This window comes from Mus musculus, chromosome 15, assembly GCF_000001635.26.
Source record: "Mus musculus strain C57BL/6J chromosome 15, GRCm38.p6 C57BL/6J".
NCBI lineage: Eukaryota > Metazoa > Chordata > Mammalia > Rodentia > Muridae > Mus > Mus musculus.
The window spans coordinates 97121326-97131509 of NC_000081.6; positions in this window are offsets into that span (position 1 = coordinate 97121326).

The following is a 10184-nucleotide window of genomic DNA, read 5'->3' on the forward strand; positions in this document are numbered from 1 at the left end:
GTTATGGAAACACATTTTTGTTTTAATCCCAGGTGTGATATATGGGGCTGCTTCAGATTGTCCCCAGCAGCCGACTAGTTGCTCTGGGTGCTTCCAGTGCAAGATCTGGGAGGGGCGCGATCTTTGCCAACCTGGGATAGTTTAACTGAGGGTTCTGCAGAGGGAACGAATGCCAGAACCCGGAGAGAAAAGGTTGCGCTTGGGAAAAGAAAGGGGTGTGGCTGTTCTGCCTGCTGGTGTCTGCTCCTGTTTGCTGTTGGTAGCTTGTCAAGTGGTCGAGAAAAAAAGACAAGATGTCGGAGATGCCCTGAAGAGACAAAGATTGGACTTGTCCCAAGGAACTCAACCCAAATAAAATTGATGTATGGGGGCTAGAGGGGTGGCTCAGAAGTTAAGAACACTGAGGTCCTGAGTTCAGTTCTGAGCAACCACGTGGTGGCTCACAACCATCTGTAATGAGATCAGGTGCCCTCTTCTGGCCGGCAGGCAGGATGCTGTATACATAATAAATAAATAAATAATTAAAATATATATGTTATATATATATATATTTGCACATATATATATGTTGCACACTGTATTAGGTGGTTCCCAGTCTCTGCCCCCATGGATATGTAGATGGAAAGGCAAGTTAGTAGAGGCTGGAATAAATCGTAAGAGCTCCCAAGGCTGCCTCAAAGGGAGTTTCAATGAGATCGGTGCTCCGGCGTGGGAGCGTCTTGACATGTTCAGCTGTGTGAGAAGAGAATCTGGATGATGTGTTTGTATTGTGGTGCTGTTAAGGGCTCTGAAGATGAGATGGACTGGGAGGTCTTTAAATGACACGGAAGGACACCGAGTCACAGGGCTCCATCTTCAAGTTTCCTGTGTACAGAGTTCCCTTTCTTGAGTGCCTGGGCTAAACCTTACCTAATTTTTCTAATGTGCTGATGAAAACACACTGTCCCAGTTATACCTCTAACTGGGTGGTTTCCAGTATTTTAAATATTCTCCTTACACGTCTACCTCTGAAAACCTTCCGCTTGCCTCTGCGTCACCTTCGTAGGCTCTCCGTGAGAACCAGACCAGAGAGCTTGCTAGTTTCTTTCTCACCCCTGTGACATGCCAGGAATGTGGGAAGGTCTGTGGGAAGGTCATGGCTTTCCCTGACACCATGTGCCCTTGTCATTTGCTCCCTTCCTTCCCATACACTGCTCTGGCTGCATGAGCTTGCTGGTGGGGACACTGTTGGCCAGCGTGACCACAAGCTCTTCATTACTGATCCTGAGGCCACTCCTCAGGCCATTCCTGTCAGATCTCAGGATGGACCCTCAGGACCTCAGGCTTGCCCTTCAACATTCTCTCCCCTGCTGAATTTAATAGCATGTCAGGTTCTCAGCTTTCCTCCAACCACACAGAATCTTCTCTGGCCATGATCTAGGAATCCCCCCTTTCCTTCTCTCCTCACTCTGCCTGCCCCGTGGGGGCTGGGGGACATCATCGACGCCCACATGAACTATCTCTCTCTCCCTTCAGCGCACATCTCTCTCCTAGTTTCCCAGGGACCCTCTCAAAGACATCACACATCACAACCACAGTCTAAATTTAACACTGCATTGAGTCTCACATTAGGGAATGGCATATAGTAGTTCTTAGAATCATTTCTACCTTGTGTGCCTTTTGCCCATCCTTCCTTCTCCAAGGGGAGGTACTTTATACTTAAACCAAGGAAGAAAATGCAATAGAAAACAATCACTAACCTAAAAACATGCAGTATTTCCACCAGGAACCACACGTATGTATGCAGACAATGGTATCATGAATCCCGTTATTTTGTTCACTTGGAAAATTAACAGAAAATAAATGAAAATAGTTTGGAGTCCACATAAAAGCAGGCTTGTACAGACGTGGTTCTATCTGTGAACTTTATTAAAGACTTTCAGGATGTCTGCCTGTGTGACTTTTCACTGTGTGTCATAATCTTACCACGTGTGCTCCGGGCTCCGTTACGGAGCAACCCATCAGAATTTGTAGAGAGTGTAATTCTGCTATTGGTCAAAGAAGTTAGAATTTCCTGCACTTGGGAGAGAATCTTGACATTTTCCATGACTATAGACATTGTCCAACTCTGTAGACAAATTTGGACAAATTAGAGTGATTGTTACCAGAGGCAAGATTGCCTGCTTCCCCTTTCTAAAGTCAATAATAGCCATTAGCTGGTTCGTAGCCAACTTTACCGGATGACTGGGCAAAGACTGCCGTGCCAGAGGAAGAGCCCCTGGATTTAGCAAATAATAACTCCAAGGTAAAATTATTATCGTTGAGTCTAAACACAATAATTTCCCACAGCATAGGGATAGCCAGTGGAATAAAGCTAGGGCAGCTAAGAGAAGAACCGAGACGGCCATCTTCATAAGAGTGCGCACGGCTCAGAGGAGCAGGCATCTTTGTTATGTATCCCATTAGCCTAAAATGGCGCTTGGCACACAAGAATCGCTTGATATTTTTGTCATGTGCTGCTATTTGAGCTTCATGTAATTTTTAAACATCACAGAATAGGACTCCTTTTGAAAATTTCAGCCACTTAAAGTGTAGAAACCATTCCTTCCCTATAGAAGGGCTGCATTCAGCCCATAGCCTTGCTCGGCTGCCCTGACACACCTTGTGGCAACCATCCTTGAAAGCAGTACCATCCCAGCAGTTTCTCTGGGCATCACACTGACAATGGTGTCCCTGTGGAGACTGTCTCCGTGGATCCATACAGGCTATAGAGTCAGGTACATACTGACTGGCCTGAGTACAGAATGCTCACAATGGAAGCCAAATGGCAGGCCCAGTTATCTCCCCACGAACGCTCCCCACGGAGGTCTTCTCTTTCCCACCCCATTCCTCTGGTGGCATTGTTCTGTCTACCAAAGCTCCTTCTTTACTCTCACATGTATCTCTTCTTTACCCTCACATGTATCTCTTCTTTACCCTCACATGTATCTCTTCTTTACCCTCACATGTATCTCTTCTTTACCCTCACATGTATCTCTTCTTTACCCTCACATGTATCTCTTCTTTACCCTCACATGTATCTCTTCTTTACCCTCACATATATCTCTTCTTTACCCTCACATGTATCTCTTCTTTACCCTCACATGTATCTCTTCTTTACCCTCACATGTATCTCTTACCCTCACATGTATCTCTTCTTTACCCTCACATGTATCTCTTCTTTACCCTCACATGTATCTCTTCTTTACCCTCACATGTATCTCTTCTTTACCCTCACATGTATCTCTTCTTTACCCTCACATATATCTCTTCCTTTGGGAAGTCTTCCCTTGATTCCTTCCTCCTTCCTCTCCAAGTCTTCTCTAATCTACCACACACATGCTCCAGCCAGTTGTAACTTTGCCCTTAGTATTGCATCTCCTGTAGTAGACGCCATACTTTAAATGCATTCAATAGATCCTCTCCCCTAGATCCACTGGGTGGATGATCTCCTGCTTCATGAATTAATCAACCCAGTACCTTGAAATCACATGCTTGTACCTTTTTTTTTTTTAGATTTATTTATTTATTATAGATAGTATTCTGCTTGAATCTATGCCTACAGGCCAGAAGAGGGCATCAGGTCCCATTACAGATGGTTGTGAGCCACCATGTGGTTGCTGGGAACTGAACTCAGGACCTCTAGAAGAGCAGACAGTGCTCTTAACCACTGAGCCATCTCTCCAGCCTGTGCTTGCTGTACTCTTAGTGAGGTCCCTTGCAAGGATTCTACAGTGGGATTCAGTGAATATTTTGTGAAATTTAAATGAACAGCCTAAGATGGCTCAGAACAGAACCACTTAAATGATTTGAAAAGCCCTTTGCAATTTTGCAAAACAAGAAAATAAGTAGTTTTCGTATTCCAGTGACTCTTCTGAAAGGAAGCTTGTAGATAATAGGAGAGAAAGAAGACATTGTTTCTTTTATTAAATTGAGTTCTTATTCATTTTATGAAAAAACAAGATTTTTAAAAAATCAAATTATTGAAGTTGAATTAACTTATAATTGGTCCTGAATGAAAGGTTCTCAGTTATCTGTGAATTGAGGGATGGCTAAGGAATATTGTCAAGACAGACTCCTAGGATCCTAATAACAGCTAGAAGCGGGGATGGAGAGATGGCTCAGCAGTTAAGAGCACTGACTGCTCTCCCGAAGGTCCTGAATTCAAATCCCAGCAACCACATGGTGGCTCACAACCATCTGTAATGGGATCTGACTCCCTCTTCTGAAGTGTCTGAAGACAGCAACAGTGTATTTACATATAATTAATAAATTTTTAAAAATCTTTTTTAAAAAATGGAAGCAATTAGCCTCACTCATGTGTGGCACTCAACGGGGGAAGAGGGTTTAAGCTTCACTGACCAGGTCCGAGAGCAAATTCTGTATACTTAGAAACGGAAGACACCAGGGCAGAACCGATCCTGACTCAGAGAGGGTCAGGTCACACACAGTGGCTGCCAGAATCTTCTGGAATTCATTTACACACTATCGTATGGTGTATATATGGGCAGGCAGGCATGGCAGCTGGAGTGGAGGCTGAGAGCTCACATCCTGAACAGCAAACATGAAGCAAAGTAAATTCAAACTGGCAGGTGTCTTTAAACTCTCAGAGCTCATCTCCAGCGAAATAACCTCCTAGGATAAGGTCACACTTCCTCTGTCTCCCCAAACAGCGCCACCAACTGCTGATCAAGTAGCTTTGCGCATAGCTTTTGCCACTCCCACTTTAAGGTCCAGGAACTGGCCATGCTACCAGCCCCCGCCCAGAGAATATTGGATCTGCAGATGGAAAACACAGACACACACATCGCTCAATTTCAACCTGCCTTATTGGCTCAACTGCTGGGCGCCTCCAATCTACTGCAGCTATCATGCCCTGCCCAGTACTCCTAGTCTGCCCTCAACTTCAGTTGCTCAGCCACCTTCAGTCCCAGCTCAACATCCTAATCACCCGTCTGGAGAAGCAGCCTGAGGTAGCCCCACCTGAAACCTCACATGGCTGGTCACCTTTTCCCAAACAGAAATATGGCGAAAGTTCCCCTCCTTCCTTGCATCTCCTCGTCTCCCCTGCTGGGACCCGGAAGTTCCACCTCCTTCCTTCCGCCCAGCAATTGGCCCCTGGCATCTTTACTGATAGACCAAGAACCAATTGGGGAACAGGATCTTAGCATCAGACCCACCCCCTACATAGCCTAAAGGGGACTTTCCTATTCAGGCCACCACAACGGCAAACCAGCCCCTACATTGAAACCATCCAGGGCTCTATCAGTCACTTCAGTGTTGTACATAAAGACTCTTCTTGGGGGCTGGCGAGATGGCTCAGTGGTTAAGAGAGCTGCCTGCACTTGGAAGGTCCCGTGTTCAAATCCCAGCAACCACATGCTGGTTCACAACCATCCTTAACGAAATCTGATGCCCTCTTCTAGAGTATCTGAGGACAGCTACAGTGTACTTATATATAATAAATAAATAAATCTTTAAAAAAAAAAAAGATTTCTTGTTTCCAAAAGTCATGTTTCAGAAGCTATGCTTTGAAAATGGATATAAACAATATACAGGGACAAAGGCCCAAATTAAATTCTTGCTAACTCATGGTAGCCAAGATGTGAAATTTTGTACTGGGGTGAGGTGTTTCTGTCCTAGTTTGCTGGGAGATGTAACAACATAAACTAAATGTCCACTTAGGCTTCTACTTTTGATTTGACAGGCCTGTTGCTGTTTTCCCTAGGTGGAGGTCACAAAACAAGCAACAAAATGTCAAAGGCAAACACAGTGTGATCCTTAAAGGACTTCCAAAGTTAGCCGAGGAGCAAGATTGGGTAGACTGATGTCAGGCTAGAGAACACAACCTAGAGATAACTAGCCAACTGTAATACTCAACATAAGAATGTACGCTACGTGGGTAAGGAATAATATTTCAACTATACATTTTTTTTTCTTCTGGTTTTCTCAAAGAGAAAGTTAACTTTAAAATCCCTGCAGGGCAGGCACGGTGGTTAATGCCTGCAATCCAGACACTTGGGAGGCCAAGGCAAAGAGGGTCCTGAGTTCAAAGCCACACAGCGGCACCCTCTGTTAAACAAACAGAAAAAAAAAAAAAAAACAAGAATAAAAATATGTTGTCACTGAAGTAGACAGAAGCCAGAAGAAGACATTAAAGCATAGAAATACGGAAACATTTGGTGAGGGTAAGCTGCCAGGGAAGATAAGCTAGGGAGGGAAGAAGATCGATTTGCTGTAGAGAAGTCATGGGGTGACGGGAGGGAAGATGGCTTCCAGGCCCCAGAATGAGGAGATAAAGCTCTGGGCCGGGGCCGTGGTCCTTCCCGGGCAGGGAGAGAGACCACTGTGGTCCTAGGCTGTACGAATCACTGAGGTGAGTGGGTTATTGAGAGCCAGAGCTGACTGCTGAGTACCTTCTGACACCTGACAGCAATGCAGGCACAGTAACACACCGTTAAGTCAGTTGTGCCGGCGGGAAGGCGCAGGCACGGAGCACCTACATCCAGGGAGCACTGCCTGCTGGGTGCTATCACAGCTGTCCCTGCAAAAGGTTTTGTTTGGGGGTGAGGGGCCTGGAGAGATGCTGTGGGTAAAAGCACCGGCTGTTCTTCCAGAGAACCCAAGTTTGGTTCCTAACATCCACATGGTGGCTAACAACTATCTGTGAGCACAGCTCCAGGGAATCCCACAGCCCCTCTGGTCTCCGTGAGCACTAGACCTGCATGCGTAGCACAGACACACATCCAGGTAAGACACTCATACATATAACATTTTAAAAAGATATATAAAGGTTTGTTTTTCATCTAAGCAAATTTGTAAGCCAAGCACTTCTAATCCAGAGACACACAATTCGGTTCACATCAAATACTATGACTTATATGGCCCATGCAACTATTTTAAGGAGGAGTCTTTGTCTACCCTGCTCGTTGTGTGACTACCTTCGGCCCTAGCAGAAAATGCGAGTTCTTAGCTTCCCATCCTACCTCAGCAAATATTCATTGAATGTCTCGTGATTCCATTCGCATGTATGTGTTTAGGGAAAGGTAAGAGACAAATTCTAGAAACTCAATTCCTGCATCAAAGAAGTGTACCGTGTATTTGTGGGGAGGCATTTAGCCAGCACGGATGGGTCAGGGAGAGAGGTCAGCCAAACGGGCAGATTTTTAGTAGTTCAGGGGGCAACGTAAGCTGGACAGGACACAGAGGAGGGTTATTCATCACAGCAACTTTCCTTCAGTCTCTCGGGCCAATTCTCCCGACATCTGACATCGCTTCAGCCTGTTTGAGTTGTTCTCTGCAGAATTAGAAGGCTCTCTCTTCATTGCTTCCTGGGCCTACCTATCAAAAGGGTGCTCAGAATAAAAAGGATCTAAATACTTGACTAAGGACGGTGGTTTTCAAATTGGGGCACATTTTGAATCACAGGGGGATTTTATCACTGCTGCAGCTGTCCCCGAGTCGTTTCTGCTACTGTGACTCCTCACAGTGCTCTTGTCGGAAACCCCAATAATCTCATGGGTCCCCCATTTGGACTTAGGTGGTACCCTTACTTTGGTCCGTTATTCGTTTCCTGTCTTAGGTGAGTAGATGTTTCTTCACATCTCTCCAGGAATAGTATCGAGAAACAGAGAGGCATTCTGTGGAAAGAGCTGCTCTGTTGTGTCTTTAAATAAGGTCATCAAAAGTCCGGGGAGTGTTTCCTGTCACAGGGAGATGAACTACAGTGGTGCCTGTACCTTGATTAGATCCCGATCTAGGAAGCGGACCAGGGCAATGACGTCAGAGGCACATTTGTAGAAGCAGGAGTAAGGTTGTGGACTGGATAATGCAATCGGCCCCATTGCTGACATCGTGCTTGTGATAATTAGATGATGCTTATGTAAGAGAAAATGAAAAGCAAGCAGAGAGAATCCAAATGAGTGGAACACGGGCATTCTTTGCACTATTTTCACGATGCTTTGGTGAGCTTCATATTACTTCAAAATCAGATTTTAAAAATTAAGGCTGACATAATCCAATAAACGTTCTCTTTATTCAGACGTTTCTTAGATAATAAGACAATTACAGAAGATAGTGGGCAATGTAAGGAAGCAATCTAGATACAGAGATATGGAAATTAAGTAGTTTACAACTGAGACCTGCAGGATACCGTGAACTATAAAGTTTTGCCTAAGGCTGACCAAGGCTCCACCATTAGCCAAGTGAATTATGGTCACAAATCATTTAATTTTTCTTGATCTCACTCTTTAAGCTAATATCCATCTGGTTGTCCTGAGTGCTTTCTATGATCACATGAAGAAACAATTACTCTGTAGATGCTATTCAGTAAGCTCTACGAAACTGAGGACTTGACCCGATATTGGTAACAATGTTTCCCTTAACAATAGTTCTTAATAATATAGAGACACTACATCACTAGATCGCTACATCACTAGATTGCTACATCACTAGAGCACTGTTTATGAGTCCCTCTTGCTTAATACATCATGCCTTACTTTCAGCAACAGTAACAACAATAACAATAATAGTCACCCTGACATCACAAAAGAGGAAAAGTACCATTTAAAGAGGCAAAGCCCACTGCCAGAGTCAGAGCCATGGGTAGTGAGGACGCTGCATTTATTAGACTAGGAATTAAAAGCAATCATTAATATGCTAAGGGCTGTAAAAGCTAAAACAGACAACAGTTGCGAACCTAACAAAGAACAAAAAAGAAATTCTAGAGGGGGCTGAAGCAATTTAGAGCACTTGCTGGTCTCACTGAGGATCTGAGTTTAGTTCCTAGCACCACTTTGGGTAGCAAATAACCACTGTAACTCCAGACCAGAGACAGAAGATCCAAAGACATGTTTTGGCCTCCACAGAACAGTGTGTGGTATACACACACACACACACACACACACACACACACACACACACACACAGAGAGATAGAGACAGATAGAGACAGACAGACACACAGAGACACACACATGCACAAAGAGAAAGAGAGAGAGACAGAGAGACAGACACACACAGATACACACAGAGACACACACAGAAACACAGACACACACAGAGACAGACAGACACACATACAGAGACAGACAGGCAGGCAGACACAGAAATGAGACAGACAGATGTACATATAAATTAATTGATGAGGGGGTGTTTTGAGACAGAGTTTCTCTGTGTCACCCTGGCTGTCCTAGAACTTGCTCTATAGATCAGATAGACTTTGAACTCACAGAGATCTGCCTGCTTTGATTCCCAAGTGCTGGGATTAAAGGCGTGTACTACCACCACTTAGTGTAAGTTTTAAAATAAATCAAAACTTTAAAAAAATGTGGTGGGTGAGTAGAGGGGGGCGATGCTTTTCAGGACACAGTAGAGCATGTACACATATGTATTCGTAGCAGTTACGACAGCGTGCTCAAGACCTGTGTGTGCTCAAGGGAGACAAGTTTGCCGCCTAGAAAGGGCAAATGGCCATGAACTTCCACCACCAAAGAGTTGTTGGTAGTTGACATTGCTGGGAAAGGTGGGTATGGGGAGGCCTTTTTTCTTTAACAGTGTTGTCCTGGGTGGGACAGCCACACTCAATTGGATTCCACATATCCAAGATTATCTGGGCAGTGTAAGTTGGAGTTGAGGGGCTAAGGGAGGGAGGCACAAAATGGTAGTCAGGGAAGGTAGATCAGGAAGGAGTAAGGGGTGGGGAGGATAGGATTGAAACAGACCTGAAATCCCCTAATGGAAATAAGAGAAAGCGTTAGCAGAAAGAAAACACAGAGGGACGTGTGAAGGCTTTAGACAGGCTCGGCAGGCTGGGTGCAGCAAAGAGAAAATATCTGAGCTGGAGGAAATGGCAATAAACTTTCCAAGTTTTAAAAAAATACTTATGTTTATTTTATGTGCATTGTTGTTTTGCCTGCGTGTATTTTTGTGAGGGAGTGTCAGATCCTGGAGTTACAGGTGGTTGTGTGCAGCCGTGTTGATGCTGGGAATTGAACCTGGGTCCTCTGGAAGTGCGGTCAGTGCTCTCAACCACTGAGCCATCTCTCAGTAAAAAATTTTCAAACAAGAAAAAAAAAGGATAAAGTATCTAAACCCAGTAAGGTAAGTTCAGAGCTTGTAACATAGATGAACCCGCCAACTCTCCGAGGTGCCTGACCTCGCTTCAGC